At 40.2% G+C, this 20,142-nt stretch overlaps 1 long non-coding RNA gene across 1 annotated transcript; it reads left to right on the forward strand.

Annotated features, from left to right (window-relative positions):
- The first annotated feature begins 1,457 nt into the window (after nucleotides 1-1,457).
- On the forward strand, nucleotides 1,458-4,559 carry LOC103885433. The gene is made up of 2 exons (XR_001903793.3): nucleotides 1,458-3,075; nucleotides 4,332-4,559. It is a non-coding gene; the product is annotated as an uncharacterized LOC103885433 (long non-coding RNA).
- The last annotated feature ends 15,583 nt before the right edge of the window (nucleotides 4,560-20,142 follow it).

Here is a 20,142-nt window from a genome sequence, read left to right on the forward strand (position 1 = left end):
ACTTCCAATCTTCTTTTTTCTCCTACTATAATTCCTACTGTATGTGGGTCAAAATTTTATAAACTTATTTTTCATGTATTTGGTTTTTTTTTCTCTTAAATGTCTTATCATTATTCTTTTTAGTACTGATTTCTGGTAGAACATTTGGATTGGGTGTTTTCATTCCCAGTTCCATTATCCAAAGATTCCCATTTGCTGTTTAAGAGCCTCTATTCATTTTTTTTTTAAACCAGTGATCATTTTAATTTTAAATACTTTTAAAATGTAAATATGCATTCCAAAAAGCACATAACAAGCACATGAAGCCCTGGGAAAGAAAGATGATATACAAATGACAAAGTCTCATAAAGTGGTTTTTTAATTTCCCACTAAAATTAAGTTAGTAAAAATTCAATTTAAACTCTAGTTTCCATGAAAACTCTTCTTTTTTTTTTTTTTTTTTTGAGACGGAGTCTCACTCTGTCGCCCGGGCTGGAGTACAGTGGCGCGATCTCAGCTCACTGCAAGCTCCGCCTCCCGGGTTCAGGCCATTCTCCTGCCTCAGCCTCCCGAGTAGCTGGGACTACAGGCGCCCGCCACCTCGCCCGGCTAGTTTTTTGTATTTTTTTTAGTAGAGACGGGGTTTCACTGTGTTAGCCAGGATGGTCTCGATCTCCTGGCCTCGTGATCCGCCCGTCTCGGCCTCCCAAAGTGCTGGGATTACAGGCTTGAGCCACCGCGCCCGGCCCATGAAAACTCTTCTACCCCAGATACAGCCATTCAACTTCTCTTTTTCCAAGATCTGGCAACCACTGCCAGATCCTAAAACCAGTCATCTGGTTTCAGTTGTTCTTCTCCACACTCTTCGCCATTCCTCAGCATCTCCCCATCTTCTTTTTTGCTACTTAATTAAATTTTTATTTTAGAACAGCTTTTTTTTTTTTTTTACCAAAAAATTATAAAGGCAGTACAGAGAGTTCTCACATACCCCAAATCCAGTTTCTACTAGAAGGGTACATTTGTTACACTTAATGAACCAGCATTGACATAAGATTATTAATTAAGTCCATGAATTATTCAGATTTACTTAATTTTACCTAATGTCAAGTAACTTGCCCAAGACCACATACCTATTACTAGATGATAGCTGGTAATTTTTCTGTTCCAGGATCCTTCCCAGAACACCGTATGATATTTAGTCATCATGTCTCTTTAAGCTCCTCTTGGCCATAATTTCTTAGACTTTAGGGCCAGGCACAATACCTCACACCCATAATCCCAGCACTTTGGGAGGCAGAGGTGGGTGGATCGGCTGAGGTCAGGAGTTCAAGACCAGCCTGGCCAAAATGGCAAAATCCCATCTCTACAAAAATACAAAATTCAGCAGGGCATGGTGGTGCTTGTCTGTAATCCCAGCTACTCTGGAGGCTGAGGCAGGAGAACCACTTGAACCTTGGAGGCAGAGGTTGCAGTGAGCCGAAATCGTGCCACTGCACTCCAGCCTGGGTGACAGAGTGAGGCCCTGTCTCAGAAAAAATTCTTAGATTTTCTTTGATGACCTTGACAGTTACAAGGCACACTGGTCAGGTATTTGGTAGAATGTCCCTCCGTTGGGATTTGCCTGACGTTTTTGTCAGGATTAAACTGGGGTTATGTGTTTTTGGAGAAAGACCACAGAAGTAAAGTGCTATTTTTGTTATATCATATCAAAGGTACATATTATCCACATAATTTATCATTGCTGATGTGACGTTGATCATCTGGCCAAGGTCGTGTTTGTCAGGTTTCTCCACCACAAAGTTCATCTTTCCCCCTACTTTCCACACTGCACTCTTTGGAAGGAAGTCTCTATGCATAGCCCACACTAAAGTGGAGGCGAGGTATGCTCCACTTCCTCGAGGGCTGAGTATCCACATAATTATATGGAATTCTTCTGCATAGGATATTTGTTTCTCCTATTTATTTGTTTGTTTGTTTATTTATTTATTCATTCTATCATTTATATCATTAAGAGTTCATAGATATTTATTTTATACTTCGGGTTATAATCCAATACTGCTTTATTTATTTTGTTGCTCGAATTGTTCCAGTGCTGGTCACTGGAGCCCCTGTGTTCCTGTGTTCCCTTTGGCCCCTTCAATGTGGCTTTTGAGATTTTTTTTTTTTTTTGAGTACTTATTACTTTCTGGCACTACAAGACACTTCAGGCACATCTTGTCTATTTTCTGCCTCAGTCCTTGCCTCAGTGCAGTCATTTCTCCAAAGAGCCCAGGTTCCTTTGACTGGAACCATTTTATTATAAATCAAAATGGCAGCTCAGGTGTGCTTATTATTACTCCTGAGATATTTTTAGTTGTGCTATGGTACCTTTTATCTTTAGGAATTGTTTGACTATTTCTTCCTCTCCATAACAACCTGCTCTTGCTTTAGTGATGTAATAAAACAGTTACCCCAGGTAACCTGCCTGTTATGATGTGATGGCTCACCAGCCCTCCCCTGATTCTCTTCCTGACTGTGCCATCCCAGACTAAAACTTCATAGCATAACAGGGTTGATGGATTAGTTACTTATTGCGGCATTCAGACTATTCCAAAACCTAGCAGCTTAAAACAGCACATATCTATTATTGCACAGAAGTTGCGTCTGTCAGGAATTGAGCACGGCTTACGTGTTCCTCTGCTTCAGGGTCTCCCACAAGGCTGTAGTTAAGGTGTTGACAAAGGTGGTGTGGTCTCCTCTAAAGGCTCCATTGGGAGAAAGGTCTGCTTCCAAGCCCACACGGCTTTGGCAGGATTCAGTTCCTCCTGCCAAACTTGCTGTGCTGAGGATCTTGGTTCCTCCCTGGCTGTGCACTGAAGGCTCCTTCATCACATGGACTTCTCTAATGTGGCAGCTGGATTCACCAAAATGTGCACACTGAGAAGGCAATAGGGACATCTGCTAGCAAGAGAGAACTTGGAATCTTTTATAACTGCGTCGCTGAAGTGGCATCCTATCACTAGGTTCACTTCACACTTGAGAGGAAGGATTGTACAAGAATATGAACACTAGGTGATGTGGGTCCTTGGGGGCCACCTTAGAAGTCTGCTCAAACAGGTGGGGATAAGACCTGCCTACTCCAGTCCCCAGAGAGGATACATAGCTTTTCATCTGGATTGTTTCTGTGGGATATCAGGAAATAATGAGCATAGAACAAGGCTTGGAACACTACCTTAGTCCTGGTACTGTGATGTTGATTTTTAATATGCTGAGTTTGAAGTTAAGGAAGGAGCTCAGATGAAAACATTCAGTCAGTTGTGGCTCAATGAGACTTGTTTTAACCTTTCTTATGAGCCAGCTCTAGACTTAGATATTTTGTAGGATTATCTCATCTTAAACCTCGTAACAATTCTATGAGGAAGGCATTGTTACCTGAAGTTTGTGGACAGGGAAACAGAGGTAGAGAGGACTTAGGTAACTTTTCAGTGCCTGAGCATCCCAGTACCCTAAGCAGCCCCCTGGCATTCCCACTACTGCTTGACTCATGCAATTGCAGTCTCCATCTCAAAGGAGACCGGGCTCTGTGCTTCAGCACTTCAGAGACAGCAGTAGCTTCCACTTCCCATGCACCCCTCACATCTGCTAACTCTCTCTGGGGTTGACCCCAAATGCATACTATTGACCTCTGCCTCTTTCCACCTCTCCATCCTGCTCCCTTGGATGGAGTGCTTCATGGCAACTCTCTCCATGGTTCCTGACTCACTCCTCCCCACAGTCACGACAAACTCCTTTCTTCCTTCATGACTTGTAATGGGTTCTAGAAGCTCAGTCCAAGTTAGAGAGAAGGCTCTAACCCACTGGATTACTCTAAGCTCGCTGAGCTGGTGAGAGACAGAGCCAGGATTCAACCTACCTTCTTTGTCCTACTTCATTCTGCCTCCCTGGTTGACCATCAAAGTAAACACTTAATTCAAACTCTGAACTCAAACACTATTTTCTGATTATTCTTTCCATGGTCTAAATATCCTCAGTTTGACAAAATATGTAAAATGCAGTGGAAGAAAGGAATAACATTCCTACTACGGCTGTAGGGATGTCACTGTTGGGAGTGGAGGTCAGGGTAGGGGTGGTGGGCACTAGGAACTCAGAGCAATGGCAGGGAGAGGCAACAGGGCGTGGGCATCGCACACACCCCAGGGATTTAATTCCACTGCTCCTCTTGGGGGAAAAGGTGGCTCTACCTCTGGTTATGCTCCTGCCATTGCCAGAATGCCTGAGACACCAAGCACAGGACCCAGCAGGAGCCTCACCCACAAAACCATGTGTCTGCCTGAAAGGATGAAAGACAAACATGTTTTCCATGTTGATTTCAGAAAAAGATAAGCAAAGCAAAGAAAGAAACAGTCATTCTGTTCTTCATGCTACTTCATAAGAAGCAGACTGGGGATCCTGTGCAACAACTCTAAAAGTTCTCAGCACCAGTGTGGGAACTCCAGCGCCTGTGTTCATGACTTCAGTCATCCTGGTGGGGCTCCAGCTGGGCTCAAAGAGCCCTGCATTTGCTAAATAGAGTATCATTGTGATTAAAAATGGTGACATGATTTTACGGAGTTTTGTGATCAATGCTCCTTTTAGATACATTATTAGTTGTGGGTTTTTTTTTTTTTTTTTCCATTTAAACTCATTTTCAGTGTATCCTTCTAAGGAAAAAATGAAGGTCTGGGTCAGGGTCAGGGTTAGGATCAGAGTGTAGGTTAGAATTCTTCTACAGGCTTGGCATCCTAGATACAATTAATTCAACCAGCATTTTCTGCCTCTGGAAACCTGCTAGTCTCCTGGCCCCAGGAGCACCTCTTGCTAATAACTCTCTTCCTGTCTTATGCACTGCTCCCTCTCAGTCTTCTGTGGGGCTCCTTCACTTTTCAGTCTCTACCTACCGGATTGCCCCAGGACCCAGTCCTGAGCTTGCTGTTCTTCTCTTCCGTGATATAGATGTTCCCATTCAGTCCATGGCTTTACTTATCCACGTGCTGATGACTCAAATGGTATCTGCAGCATCGATAGCTTCCCTGAGCTACAAAATCACATTATAATTGTAACATGTTTAAATAGGAACAGATTTTCTTTCCCTTATCAATAATCAGATCACCTTTTCTCCAACCTCCTCAGCAATCAAGATGTAGCTGTGAGACTGAAAATAATGTTTATAATCCTTAATATTTTTAGGATTTAATATTCAAAGAGATTTAATGAAATTTCATGAACAATGGTCCTCAGATAAATTATGACGTGTCTTGTTTTTTTTTTTTTTTTCATTTCAACTCATCCTTAGTATCTTTTTAAGGAAGAAATGAGGGTCTGACTCTGATGATTGGGCTGTGGTCTTGCTGCCCCCGGGCAGGAGAAGAACGAACCAGGAGGAGTAAAAGTTGGAAGCCCAGCTTATCTGGTACAAAGGGATCAGAGGCAGACATGTGGGTGCTGATCTCCCCTCTCTGAACTTCTGGCCAGTCAGGGGAATATGGGTTACAAATCTTCAGGGGAATGCTGAGAGGAGAGTTTTTGCCTGATTTATTTTAGGAGCTCTGGGAGAGATCATCACCCAACTGGCCTTTATGCCACCAACCTGGGCAGTGGGAAGGAGGTGGCAGGCAAACATATCAGAGTATAATCAGTGGCACAGCTGGGTCGGGCAGAGACAGGGCTGGATTGTAGCTAAGCTACCTTAAGGTCCCCTGTGGTAGGGATGGGATGCAGAAATTCCCACATATTGCCAAAGTGTCAGTGGACCATGTCTAGGTGGAAAGTTAGTGGACATTCACAGGGCCTGTGGCTGCAAGGGGCACAGTGGGCCATTGAACCAGGAGCTGGGTGAAGAGTATGGCAGACAGCTAGAGGGGTGCGCAGGGCAATCGAACATGGGGCTGAGTCAGCCAGGGAGTCCCAGAGCATCCACCAAGCCCTCACCATGCCACACTAGCTGCCAACTTCAACAGTGAATGCCAGCGGGGCCAGTGATGTCCAGGGCTTTGCAAATAAGGTGCATGACTGTGGAGTTCAGAGGAGGCAGAAGACACTAAAATTCACAAAGACTCTTTCCCCGCCCTGCTGGAGGGCATGATAGGCTCCTGGCATCTTGGAGAAGAGTGATGGGCTGAACATCTGAGAGATTGCACCTGTTTAAATGCTGCCCTCAGAAGAAGAATCCCAGGCTGGACTAACTCTAGTTCCCTCCCCCAGTCAACCCCTATCCCACAGTAGGTCAGCAGTCATGAAGAAGATCTGAGAGGAGGATATAATTGTATTGCACTTCTGAGTTACACTTAATGCAGTCACAAATTTCCTCAACTCATAAATCCGATTGTTGACATCTAACATGAATCTTAGATCAAACCTAGCTTAAACTGAATTCTTCTTCCCTCCCTCCCTACTAAACAACAACAACAACAAAATAAACCACTCCACTCTTAATTTTCCCTACCTTAGTCAGGGGCAGCATATCCTCCTATGAGTTTAAGTCTCTCGGTTGATTCCTCCTTTCCCGTCACCCTGCACATCTCATCCACCAGAATGTCTTGTCAGCTCTACTTCCAGGCATATCCTAAATCCACCCCCCTTTCTCTTTCTCCACCACCACTATTATCCTTACAAAGATTATTGCAATCTCCTCTTCCCTGTTCCCACCTCTGAGGCAGCTTCCATATGGTGCTTTGTATGCAATAAAAAAAGACAGCCCTTTCTACATGTGAGCACAGTCCCAGGCTAGACATGGAGCTTGGTAAACGGGCAAGGGCTGGATCTCAGCTCCTACGCATCTGCTCTGCCTGGCGCCATTGTGTGGACTCCAGCCTACCAAAACACAGCCAGCAGCCCTCCTCACTTCTTTGCTTGCACCCTATGATTCAGTATCCACCAGCAGCCAGAGGGGTCTTTTAAAGACATAAATTAGATCTCGCTGCCCTGCTGAATATCCTTAATGGCTTCCCAACACTCTTAGAACTGTATTTCAACATACCCCATGACCTGTGATGCCCTGCACACTGGGATCCTGCTTCATTCTCTAGCCTTGCCATTCTCCCTCACTATTACCCTCTTTTCCTCCCACATGATGCCAGACCATTGCTTTTGCTTTTTCTGTTTTGCCAAACTGGAATACACAGGCTGGCTCCTTCTTGTCATCTAGGTTTGGGCTCCAATATCACCTCCTCAGTAAGGATTTTCCTAACTGACCCCATTCATATTCTCCTCCTCCCACACGTTCTGTCATATTACATGTTTTTTTTCTTGATGTTTATCAACCTCTAAAATCATTTATTCATTTGCATATTTCTTGCTTCTTCCTCTTTTAATTCTGCAAGAATAAAAATTTCAAAAGCAGAGACCATTTCTGTCTGGTCTGCCTCTATTTTCAGGATCTTAAACAGTGAATGGCACATATTTGTGGAATGAACCCTTGACTTAAAGAATCAGTGGTGAAAATTTCATGTGGTGTTATTGTAGGTGTCTCATAAAAAGACAGTTAAGTTGTTGTTAACTAGCAAATCCAAGGCTTTAGTATTTCTCAGAAAGACAGTGACGTGGACCTAGAGACATGCAGATGGAAGAACAGACATAAGAAATCATTAACAATTTGCTGGACAGTGAACCAGCCACTCAGGTTATCCAGTTTTCAGCAATAAATTGCATGGCAAGTTGATGTCAGTGTTGTGAGTTTATCTTAACCGATTTCATACTTCAGTTTTCTAAATAGTTCAAAAGTTCAAAAATAGTTACTATAACGTACTATGCTTGGAATAAAAAACTGTTGATGAAAACATCAATAAAACCCATTTATAACTAAAATTGGATCTTCTAGTTTACCATATGTTAAACTAAAGATTTCTTTCTCAAAGAAAACACATTTTTTCACTCTGTTCCCAGGGTCTCGCTCTGTTGCCCAGGCTGGAAGACAGTGTCATGATCTCAACTCACTGCAGCCTCAACTTTCAGGGCTCAAACGATCCTCCTGCCTCAGCCTCCTGAGTAACCGGGACCACAGGTGCATGCCCCTATGCCCAACTAATTTTTAATGTTTTTGTAGAGACGGGGTCTCCCTATGTGGCCCTATCCTCCCACCTCCACCTCCCAAAGTGCTGGGATTTCAGGTGCTAGCTACCACACCCAGTCTGAAAATCCTATTTTAATACCTGAATTCACATGGCATATTCTATTTGGTTAATTCAGTTAAGGTAATAATGAAACATCCCTCCCTTCCCTTTTTCACAATGTCTAAATTTTAACTAAATACAGCATGAGAAAAGACACTCTTCAGTTGCGTGATTATGATACTAAGGAATCATTTAGGGTGTTGCCTTTCATTACTGAATTTGAAACTAGAAAATAGCAAGTTTTCAAGTGGTTGAATACTTTTACAAAGTCATGGAAAACAAATTCTTTCGATAACCATCTTTTCTTCTGACTCTGAAACTTTTCTTCACCATTTGTCTGCATCCTGTTTGTGGTTTAAATAAAATCTGATCACAAAGAATGATATGACACATACTAAACAATAGTTAGAATCATCTTAAAATGTATTCATCATTAGATGTTCAAGTTTACTAAAACATTATTCATGGTGTTACCAAATCCAGGAACTGCTTACTTCTACACAATTTACTCTAATATACAGCCCTTGCAAACGAATATTACTAGTGATGACTGAGACTCGTCATGACCAGTTCACAGAACTACTACAGTGAGGGTATTTATCGAGTGTTACCATCTTCTGTTACCTCATTTGCTCCTAATCTTCAGCCCTACTATGATGACCTTGTGGTCTGAGGCTCGGCCTTGAGGTTTCTCTTCTCACAGTTTCTTCGGTTCAATTTAAGAAAAGCAGTAGTTGCCCAGTGGACTAGGTCTTATAGACATATTTTCAGATCACTGTAAGATACTGGTTATTAAATGTAAGCTCCGTTGAACAGTAGGAAAAACAATTTTTACTTGAAACCCACTCTATTTTTCTTTCTTCTTTTCTTCATCCTTCCTCCTTTTTTTCTTTCCTTCCTTTCATCTTTCCTTCACATATCTATTGTGTTTCCATTATGCAGGAAGTCTAGCATGAGACAACTATTTATGAACCATGAAAAACCCTGTTGCTATGCCTGGAACAGAGTAGATCTTCCATTGGAGGGGGAAAAAAAGAATGAAACACATGGTTTCTACCTTTAATGCTGACATGATTGAATCTTTTTTTGAACTTACCTGGACACAGATCAACTAATCTAAGCTCTCGTCTCATATTTTAGAATCCTTCAGAAATGGTCCTCTATCTTTTGCTTAAATGAATGGATTTTTCCATCATGTAGTATGGTAGGGGAAGAGAACTATACTATTATTCAGAAAATGTGGAATAATTCCCGAGAGAGTGCATAAAGCTCAGTGTAGTAGCAAATGCGTTGGAATTGAAATCAGTAGACCTGACTTCAAATCAAGATTTTGTTTCCAACAAGCTGTATAACCTTGAATCAGTCATTCCTTCCATATGAGCCTCACTTTCTACATTTGAAGAATGAGAAGATATATTATTACTTGGAATTCTTTTAAACAAAAGTGACAGGAACCCAGCTGAAACTAGTCCAGGCAAAAAAGATAATTTTTCAACTAAACGTCTTCAGACACGGCTGGATCCAGGAATTTAAACCATGGTCCTAGAACACCGTCTTGTTCTCAGCTGTGCATATTTCTGTGTTGGCCATTTCTCCCCTCCTATAAATGGGTTTCCACTATGGGCCTAAGAGAAGTAGCCACCAGTAACTGTAAGTTTGCATCATCGCAGCTTCTTAATTCCTAGAGGAAAAGACTTTTAATTCCCAAGATCTGTGGCTCAGTCTGAGGGAAGAACTCAGGTTGGCTGTGCCCTGTTCACACACCTATCCTCTGGAACTATCTCTGTTGCTAGGGGAGTAGGGTTCTACTTTTGGCCAAATGTGGAATTTATGTCCACCTCTGTAATTGGGTGTGGGAGGAATTTTCTTGGTCCCTGCTCTATTGTCCATTTTCTGGCCACAGAAACAACAAGAAAGCATTAAGACAGCCCAAGTTTTGCCCTCAGTCTTTCCAGGCAACGTTTCTCCATGCCTGTGATAGATTAGGAGACACGGAACCAGTGAGGCATTTCATCTATAAAGCAAAATTATTACCCATGTCCTTTGCTCATATACCTGTCATATTCTAGGGTATAATAGTTTTGTTACTCACTAAGAAGGTTTCTATTTTACAAAGAGATAAAGTACTTGCCCAAAGTGAAATGTCTGAATTGTGACAAAGTCTAGGGCTAAAACTCACACCTACCTTTCCCCAACTAGGGTCCTCTCCACACACCATGCTTTCTCTTTGGTTAAGCGGAGTATACTGTTTTGCCATTTTGGTGCCTGTGGTCATGGGGCTACTCCAGTTTAGTGGCAGTGACAAGTTAGTTCCTCCAGGCCCAACTTAATTCTTCTTAAGTATTCTATATTATTTATATTCCTTAAGCATGAGCATTTTTAGAGCATCCTGACCGACAAGCTCAGTCAAATATTACAACTCCAGACTAAGAGGAAGTGCAGAATGAATTACAGGGTCTTTTACAATAAAGGTAGTCTGGGCATTTCCAAGTACGCACAAAAATTAAGACATGGAATCTGTACTGAGAAGCTCACAGATCAGCAGATGACTTTTTGAAACCTCAATTTCCTCATGCGTAAAATGAGGGAGTTAGACTAAATGACTTCTTAGGTCATCTAGGAGTCTGTGAACATGATTAAGGCCTGTTGGAGCTTCTTCCAGTCTCTAGACCCACGGAGCAGAGTTCATTTTAATAAGTAGAGAAGTTATATGCTGAAGATGCTTGGGGTGCATGGGTTGTGTCTGTCATACTCAACTTTATCTCCAGAGCACTGGCAGTCAAAGTTCTGAGTCCAAACCACAGAGGCTGAACCTGGCTTGTTGATTCCTGAAATTTCAACATGGGGACTTCATTCATTTTGCCCTCTCCAAAAAGACAAACAACAACCTTGGAAGAAGCGGCTTGTGTAAACTGTGATCACAGGCTTTCCTGGAGCTGGTTTTGAAAGGAAGAAGCACAATGACTCTGGACATCAGCAAAGGGGATTTAAGGTGCTGAGGGGCATGGCAGTAAGAGACCAGGGCATCCAAGCCACACGCTAAACATCTGGCAAGTGTGTGAAGGCTCAGTCTCATAAAAAACACTTGCCTTTACATTCTAAGTGTGGTCAACACAGAGCACATGTGTCACTTGCATTGTGACCTCAGGAAAACACTTCTGGTTAACCGCCAAGATTGAGGCTCACTTTTTTCTCAGTGCCTTCCCTGAATAGTCTGTTCAACCATGATATGCCCACGGAGACAGGAAGAACCAAATGAAGTTAAGTGAGATGACTGACTGGTCCAAGGTCACCGTGAGATTGTGCTCATAGCCTACATGTCATCCCACTTTTTTTCTTATGCTAATAAGCCAGGCAACGATAGACTTTCCAAGGCTTCAATGACATATTGTAAATGTCAAACTGCTGCTTGAGCTTATCTTGCATTTTTATGTTTCAATACAAATGTGTCAAGAGCCACTGAGATCTTGAATCTATTAAGCCTTTCATTGCTACCTGATGTAAAACAGTGATGTATAAATCTATGTAATTACAGTACTCTTTTTTCGGTAACACATTTTTAAGATGTCTAAATGAAAGGTGTTATTTAATACTTAATTTCTGAGAAATTGAAAATGTATAATGATTACATGCTGTCTTTAGCCTAAAATGGGAGAGTTCTATCTGTAAGTCTATATTGGTACTTGTGCTGTTTTTCCTAGATGGGGGCGGAGGGGGGTAGTGGTGGTGACAGGTTATACCAACCTGTCCATAGGTGCTATTATCAATCAATCAATCAATCAATCAATCAATCTGTTTATCTATCTATCATCGATAGGTTGATGTATCTATCTCCCTACCTATCCTCTGCCTACTGGAACAATTTTGGTAGATGATGGAACATTCATTCATTCATTCATCCCCTCTATAATTATGCATTGAGTACCCACCATGCCAGGCACTACTCTAAGTAGTCAGGATACAGCAGTGAACAAAACAGACAAAATCCCTACCTGCCTGGAGCTTACCTTCTAAGGAGAGAGACAGATAAGCAACACAGCAGTTAGTTCTAAGGAGAAAATAAAGCAAGTATCCTTTGAGTAGAGCCCGGAAAAAGGAAAGGGAGTGACCCTCACAGATATCTGTGGAAAGAGTATTCCAGGTAGTGGGAGCAGTGAGTATGAAGGCCCCAAGGTAGGACTGGGCCTGGAAGGTTTGAGGAACAGCAAGGAGGAGACCCCTATGACTAGGGCAGAGGGAAGGAGGAAGGAGGTAGCAGAAGACAAAGTCAAAGAGGAGGGGAGGAGGGGAGGAGGTCGTATTGGGAGAGACTGCATAGGTCCTTCTATGGACTTACTTGGCTTTTACTCGGAGTGAGAGGAAACCTTTGGAGAGTTTTGAGCAGATGTGTGGCATGAGCTGACATTTTAACAGGACTCCTCTAGCTGTGTACTAAGGAGACACTGTAGGGAGCAAGGTAGAGGTGGTGAGGCCACTAGGAGCCTGCTGCACACTCCAGGTGAGAGACAGTGATGCCTTGGACCCAGATAGTGGTAGTCAGGGCATTGAGAAGTATTCAGAATTCTACAACCCATCTTCTGCTGACAGATAAGAAGTAGAATGTGAAAGAGAATAGAGGAGTCAGAGACGATTCCAAAGTTTTGGGCCTGAGCAACTGAAAACATGGAATTGCTATTCACTGAGGTAGGAAGACAAGTTTTAAAGGAGATCTGGAACTCACTGTGGACACGTATGAGGGGACTATTAAAATCAAGGAGGAGTTGAGTAGAGAGCTGGATATAAACATCTGCAGTTCAAGTGAACTGTACCTCCAGGGCTGGATCAATCACACAGGAGACTGCACTTAAAGTCATGAGATGGGATGGCACCCCAAGGGAATGAGCGCAGGTAGAAAGAAATGCTCCTGGGACTGAGCTGCGGAGCACTCCAGTACTTAGAGGTTGGGGACTTGAGGGGGATCAGCCAAGGAGAAGACTGGCTAGAGCAGTGGGGGGAATGTCGGAGGCTAAGTTCACAGTCTTTTACCATGAAATAGCAGAAAATTAAGTAGTGTACTCCAAAATTATTTTACATTAATTGATCTCTATTTAGAAGAATGTGTGATTTGGCCTGAGAGTCAGACAAAACATTGCTAAGGGAGATTCTATTGCATCAAGCAACCACAGAACTCTATTTGGATATGCCTTCCATCATTTTTTCTACTTTAAAAGAGGATGCACACCAAAGTTTTAGAACCAAAGCATTTGATTTAAAAGCTATTTGGATATATTTTTTTCTGCTTAATTCCGGAATACAATAATTACAATTGTCAACATATTTCTACCGAATAATAGCAAAAATTATTCTGAATTAAATGTAGGTTGTGTGAAAATAGGTTTTTTATGCCTTCCAGACTTTAGAAGAATCTGAATTTGTGAAAAGGAGCTTTTGCTCAAATTTATTACCTTTTATAATTAAATAATGCTTTAACTCCAACCTGCAAGCAATTAAGAAAAATACCAGGGATGCTATGAATGTGGTATAAGCAATGTTGTGATGTATTAATTCAGTTTCTAGCACAATTTTCTAGTTAATAATTCAAACAAGTGCAACTGGAGTATTATGCTCAGGGGTCAATGAAGTATTTGCACATCATTACCACTACTTGTTAAAGACAACATATATACATACACACACACATACATATATACACACACATACATATATAATATATATAGGAGGTAGCAGAAGACAAAGTCAAAGAGGAGGGGAGGAGGTCAGATTATACAAGTTTAATATTAGTAAATTTTCCTGGATTGAAAATGAAAGCTCTGTTTGAAAGGGAAATGTGTCAATACAATAACAATTTGACAGGGTTGTCTTCTGAAGCACCTGTATAATTATCCCACTAAAAGTAACAACACACTCTTAGGATATGACTCAACAGCAATTCACTCTTGGTGAAATACACTTCAATCAACAGTGGATAGTAGGATGATTTCCTTTCAAAAATTTGAAAAGTTCCCTAAAAGTAAGAATGGGTGATAAATGTTGATAAAGAAAAATAAATATCAAAGTTTTTTTTCTAAAGACTTTCTTTATTAAATATAAAGGCAACAATGCTTGACAAGGATTTGGGAATTTAAAGTATACTCTGACTATGATTCAATCCAAACTGAATATATATGCTGAGATCATCATTGTGGGAAGAAAATATTGCTTCATACACAAGATCTGCTCCCCACTTCTGGAAAGAAATCTTTCCCGTGACACAAAATGTTCCGCATTCTTTTTCTCAAAGCCCATCTTAGTGCCCACATCATTCCAAGTGCCAGATATTCATATAGTCAGGCAAGTGGGTTTTACTTAAATTTTTATTTGTACATGCTCTGCACACCTCATCCCATTTTTGTAAGGTTCAAATGCAAATGCACTTGAAAAATCTGAAGATGCCTTTCTCCCTACAAGTGCTGTTCTTTATTATTTTACTCAAAACAGGGAGTCCGTACTGGGAACGGTAAGTCAGACATCCTGTCCTCTATTTTAATTTCTATTTTTGTAATAACTTTAACACCACCATCTAGAAGACATGGTGGTAGGTGCTGGTGTGTTCAAAGATGATATGACCAGTAGTAAATATTTACTGTTGCAAGCACTTAGGTGCATTGTACGTATAAGTGTGGGGCCCACAGTTTGTTCTCTTGCACTGTTCCCTGTCCTGGATTGGCTGCATAGTCCTTCACTGGTAAACCTTGTTGATGTCAGTGAGTCTGATTTCTTAAAGCCTTCTCAATATCTTGTTTACAAAGAGTTGCCCTATTTCTGTTGGCACTGATTGGTGGGATTGCTGGCAGTATACCACTATCCTATGGCATTTTAAATATTATATCCATTAGCTATTGGAGCTCTTTTCTATTTACTCTGGGAAGTACTCTACTTTATGATTTTAGAGTAATTGGTAATACAGTATATTCCTTCAATTAATGATCATCTTTTTTTGAAAATCACTTCAGAGCGTTTTCTTTCTAGAACCAGTAAAGCAAATTAAACGAAACCATTGAATTTTAAGTTCTTAATTTTTAATCTTAAAATGTCAGTTTTCATAGATTGTAAATTAACATAGGAGGACATGCCATAAACGAACAAATCAAAATTTAGTAACTTGAAACAATTCCCTGTTCTTTATAGGAAATATCTTTGTGTTAACATTTTCCTTTTGCTCAAAAAACTAAGAAATTTTTATTTTTGGTAATGACTCCTTTTTGAAATGCCCTTTAAAATGATTGATCACCAGGACATCTATAAAACATGACCTACTAACCTACTTTTACTAGGTGATTTTGAATGACTAACTCTGTTTTCTTGATGATCCCAGATTTATGCTGATAATCAAAGTAATAATACAGAGTTTCGACTTTCATAAATAAAATGACTACAGAAAATTATCTCAAGATTAACAAAGTATTCCTATGAAATTTTCAGTTAAACATGGCAATAAAATCACTTGCTTCTTTTTAAACAAAATATATTTGTAGAATTATTTTCCTTGAATTTCAGGTTTTAAAACCAAGTAATCTGCAAAGTTGGAAAACATGATTCAATGTTACATTTTATTTTAAATGCATTGCAATGTGAAAGCTTTACTAGAAGAGCAATAACAAAAGCAATAGGTTAAAAATCATTTTTCTTCCTTATTTTAAAAAGTGATAACTTCAGATCCATGAAGCTGTGCAAAAAAAAGTCTACCATAAACCAGAAGAACATGTTATTAATGAAATCTTGAGCTCCATACAATGCCCTTGACTTTATTCACTTTTCAACACAGAGTAATGGCTTTGAATTAATGTTGTCAGTGACAACTAAACCTGACCCATTTAGAAATGCTTATTTCATAATTTCCCATTTACGATGGCCTCATACTGTGGATACAGTGCAAAGGGCAGCAAGCTCTTCTGCATTTAGAGACACACTAGCTGGATTTGTGATTTTAAAATGAATAGCCTTAATCTTGAAGCAAAGTTAAATAGCTCCTTTACTAATTTCCTTTAGGGAAAAATGAATCTAAAGAAATATGAAATAAAAACTGCATCTCAAAAATCTTGAGAGATTTTTGCACAGACAAAAATTCTTGACCTATTTAGATAATAGGCTATTTATATTTTAAATGGTAAAAAGCAAATGCTTAAAAGAAAAATACGATCAATCTTCAGGACATAATTAAGTCCACTGCAGGTTTAAATGAGATGAATTAGAACAGAGGGAAATCTTACAGTGTCTTTTTATGCTGCCAAGCTGTTTTGCAGTGTCCAAGGGGAAACATGTGCAAAATGTACCTAAACTTTTCTCTGGGAAGTGGGCAGTTTACATTTTAAGCCTAATACAGACATGATTCAGAGATATTGTGGGTTCAGTTCCCGACCAGTGCAATAAAGCAAATATCTCATTGAAGCAAGTTATATGAATTTTTGGTTGCTCAGTGCATATACAAGTTATATTTATGCTATACTGTAGTCTAAGTGTGCAGTAGCATTATGTTTAAAATCTTTATGTACCTTGATTTAAAAATGCTTTACTGAAAAAAAAATGCTAACCATCATCTGAACCTTCAGTTAGTCATCATCTTCTTGCTGGTGGAGGATCTTGCCTTGATGTTGACAGCCGCTGGCTGATCAGGGTAGTAGTTGTTGAAGATTGGGGTGTCTGTGGTACTTTCTTAAAATAAGACAACAGTGAAATTTGCACATGGATTGACTCTTCCTTTAACAAGAGATTTCTCTGTAGCATTCAATGTTGTTTGGTAGCATTTTACCCACAGTAGAACTTCTTTCAAAATTGGAATAAATACTCTCAAACCCTGCCACTGCTTTATAAACTAAGTTTATGGAATATGCTAAATCCTTTGTCATTTCAACAACATTCATAGCATCTTCACCACAAATAGATTCCATCTCAAGAAACCACTTTCTTTGCCCACCCATGAGAGGCAACTCCTCATCTGTTCAATTCCTATGAGACTGCAATAATTCAGTCACATCTTCAGGCTCCACTTCTTATTCTAGTTCCCTTGCAGTTTCCACCTCAACTGCACTTCCTTCCTCCATGATGTCTTAAACCCCTCAAAGTCATCCATTTAGGCTGGAATCAACTTATTCCAAACTCCTGTTAATATTGATACTTTGGCCTCCTCCCATGAAGCCCAAATGTTCCTAATAGCATCTGGAATGGTGAATCCTTTCCAGTAGGTTTTCAATTTGCTTTGCCCAGATATATCAGAAGAATCACTATCTACGGCAGCAATAGCCTTACAAAATACATTTCTTAAATAATAAGACTTGGAAGTCAATCCTTGATCCATGGGCTGCAGAATGGATATCGTGTTAGCAGGCTTGAAAACGCTAATTTCCTTCTACATCTCTATCGGAGCTCCTGGGTGAGCACTATCCATGAACAGTAATATTTTGAAAGGAATCTCTTTTTCTGAGAAGTAGATCTCAATAGTGGCCTTAAAATACAAAGTAATGTATGCTGTAAACAGATGGCTTTGTCATATTTCTAGAGCACAGGCAGAGCAGATTGAGCATAATTCTTAAGGGAATTAGGATTTCTAGAATAGTAAATGAGCATTGGCTTTAATTTAAAGTCACCACCCACATTATTCCTAACAAAAAAGGTCAGCTGTCCTTTGAAGCTTTGAAACAAGGCACTGATTTCTCCTCTTCAGCTATGAAAGTCCTAGATGGCATTTCCTTCCAACAGAAGGCATTTCCTTCCAACAGAAGACTGTTTAATCTCCATTAAAAATCTGTAGCTGCCTTTATCAACGACCTTGGCTAGATCTTCTGGATAACTTGCTGCAGCTTCTCCATCAGCACCTGCTGATTCACCTTGCACTTTCATGTTACGGAGATGGCCTCTTTCCCTAAATCTGATGAACCAAACTCTGCTAATCTCAAAATTTTCTTCTGCAGCTTCCTCACCTCTCTCAACCTTCACAGAATTAAAGAGGTTAGGGCCTCGCTCTGGATTAAGCTTTGGCTTATGGGCAGGTTATAGCTGACTTCATTTTCTGTCCAGACCATGAAAACTTTCCCCATTCCAGCAATAAGGATGTTTCACTTTCTTGTCATTTGTGTGTTCACTGGAGTAGCACTTTTTAATTTCCTTCAAGAACTTTTCCTTTGCATTCACAACTTGGCTAATTGTTTAACACAAGAAGCCTAACTTTCAGCGTATATCAGATTTTGACATGCCTTCATCACTAAGCCTAATCATTTTTAAATTTGAATTTAAAGTGAGAGACATGGAGCTTATCCTTTCACTTGAACACTTACAAGTCACTGTAGGGTTATTAATTGGCTTAGTTTCAATATTGTTGTGTCTCAGGGAATAGAGACGCCCAAGGAGTGGGAGAGAGATGAGGAAACAGCCAGTGAGTGGAACTCAGAACACACACATTTATCAAGTTTGCCTTCTTATATGGGTGTAGTTTGTGTCATCCCAAACCAATTACAGTGGTAACACCAAAGATCCCAAATCACAGATTACCATAACAGATATAATAATAATAATAAAGTTCAAAATGTTGCAAGAATTACCAAAATGTGACACAGAAACACAAAGTAAGTACATGCTGTTGGAAAAATGGTGCCCATAGACTTGCTTGATCCTGGGTTACCACAAAATTTCAATTTGTAAGAAACACAACATCTGAGAAGTGCAGTAAAGTGAAGTATGCCTGTATAGCATTACTTTATCTCACCACACTGCCAAAAATAAAGATTCTTTATTAAACAGAAAATATTATTGGTAGAGTTTACCTGTGTTTTTTTTTACAATAAGATACATAAACAATTTCATTGTAGAGTTCTGAAATGATGTTGAGTCAAATACAATTTGATCCCAGTGTAGTAAAGAGTTAACCTTATCCAAAGAGAGGTCTGACTTTTGCACTTGGCTCCTAGGAGGTGATCTCTTAGTCCTTGGAGTGTCTTACCTGATAGGAGTGTCTTTGTTTACCTGGGAACCTCGGGCCACATGGGACAGTCTAATAATGTGGTTTATGGTGGAGGTTTTGGGCTATGTGATATCACCTTGACCTCAGGGGTGAAGAAGGCTGGAAACTAAAGACCAACCACACATAGGCAGTCAACCATGTCTATGTGACCATACTCCAACGACAACATGAAAGAGCTTCCCTGATTGACAGTACTCCATTGTGTATTGCCATACATTGTTGCCTGGAGAAATTTAACACTGCTCATGATTTCGCTGGAAGAGGACACTTGGAAGCTCTACATATGGATTTTTTTCTTTTTGGTATTCTTCTCCATGCTTCTCTTTCCTTGGATTATTTTAATCTGTATCCTTTCACTGTAATCAACTACAACCATGAATATAACAGCTTTCCATGAGTTCTGTGAGTCCTTCTGACAAATTGTCACATTTGAGGTTGATCTTGAGAATCCATAAGTTGGTGTCAAAAGTTCAAGCTGTCTTGAGGGTTTCCCAGAAATGTCCAACATGCACCACCCCCCCCCACCCCACCAAAACTGAGACATCTTTTTATATGTGAAAATATTTTTAGTGTAATTTTTGTTGCACAATTTTACTTGTAACAGTCAGTACAGATGTTCCCAAACATTCCAGGTTTCTTCCAGGCATAAGGTAGACAGCACTTCCTCACCTACTTTAAGTTAGGTGTTGTCATTTTAGCTAGCTTTGGCCAATGAAGTAAGAACAGAACTGACATACAGTTAGAAGTTAAGGTGCGGTGTATGTGCCCCAGCATCTATTTCCCATGGTCACAGACTATTTTTTGAGACAGTGGCTGCTCTAAAATCCTTGGTCTCAGAATGAATACAACAGGGATGAGAGTTTCTAGCTGAATTGTGACAGAAATGTAGCATGACTGAGAAATAAACCTTTTTTGCATTAAATCACAGCCATTTGTTATTTCAGCATAATCTAGCCTATTCTGACTTAACCAAAATCTTTGTTTGCTCAAAGCTTAATAATAATACTTTCTTTAAAAGATCTGTACAACGATGTTCTTTTTTGT

Source organism: Papio anubis, chromosome 5 (assembly GCF_008728515.1).
Source record: "Papio anubis isolate 15944 chromosome 5, Panubis1.0, whole genome shotgun sequence".
Taxonomy (NCBI): domain Eukaryota; kingdom Metazoa; phylum Chordata; class Mammalia; order Primates; family Cercopithecidae; genus Papio; species Papio anubis.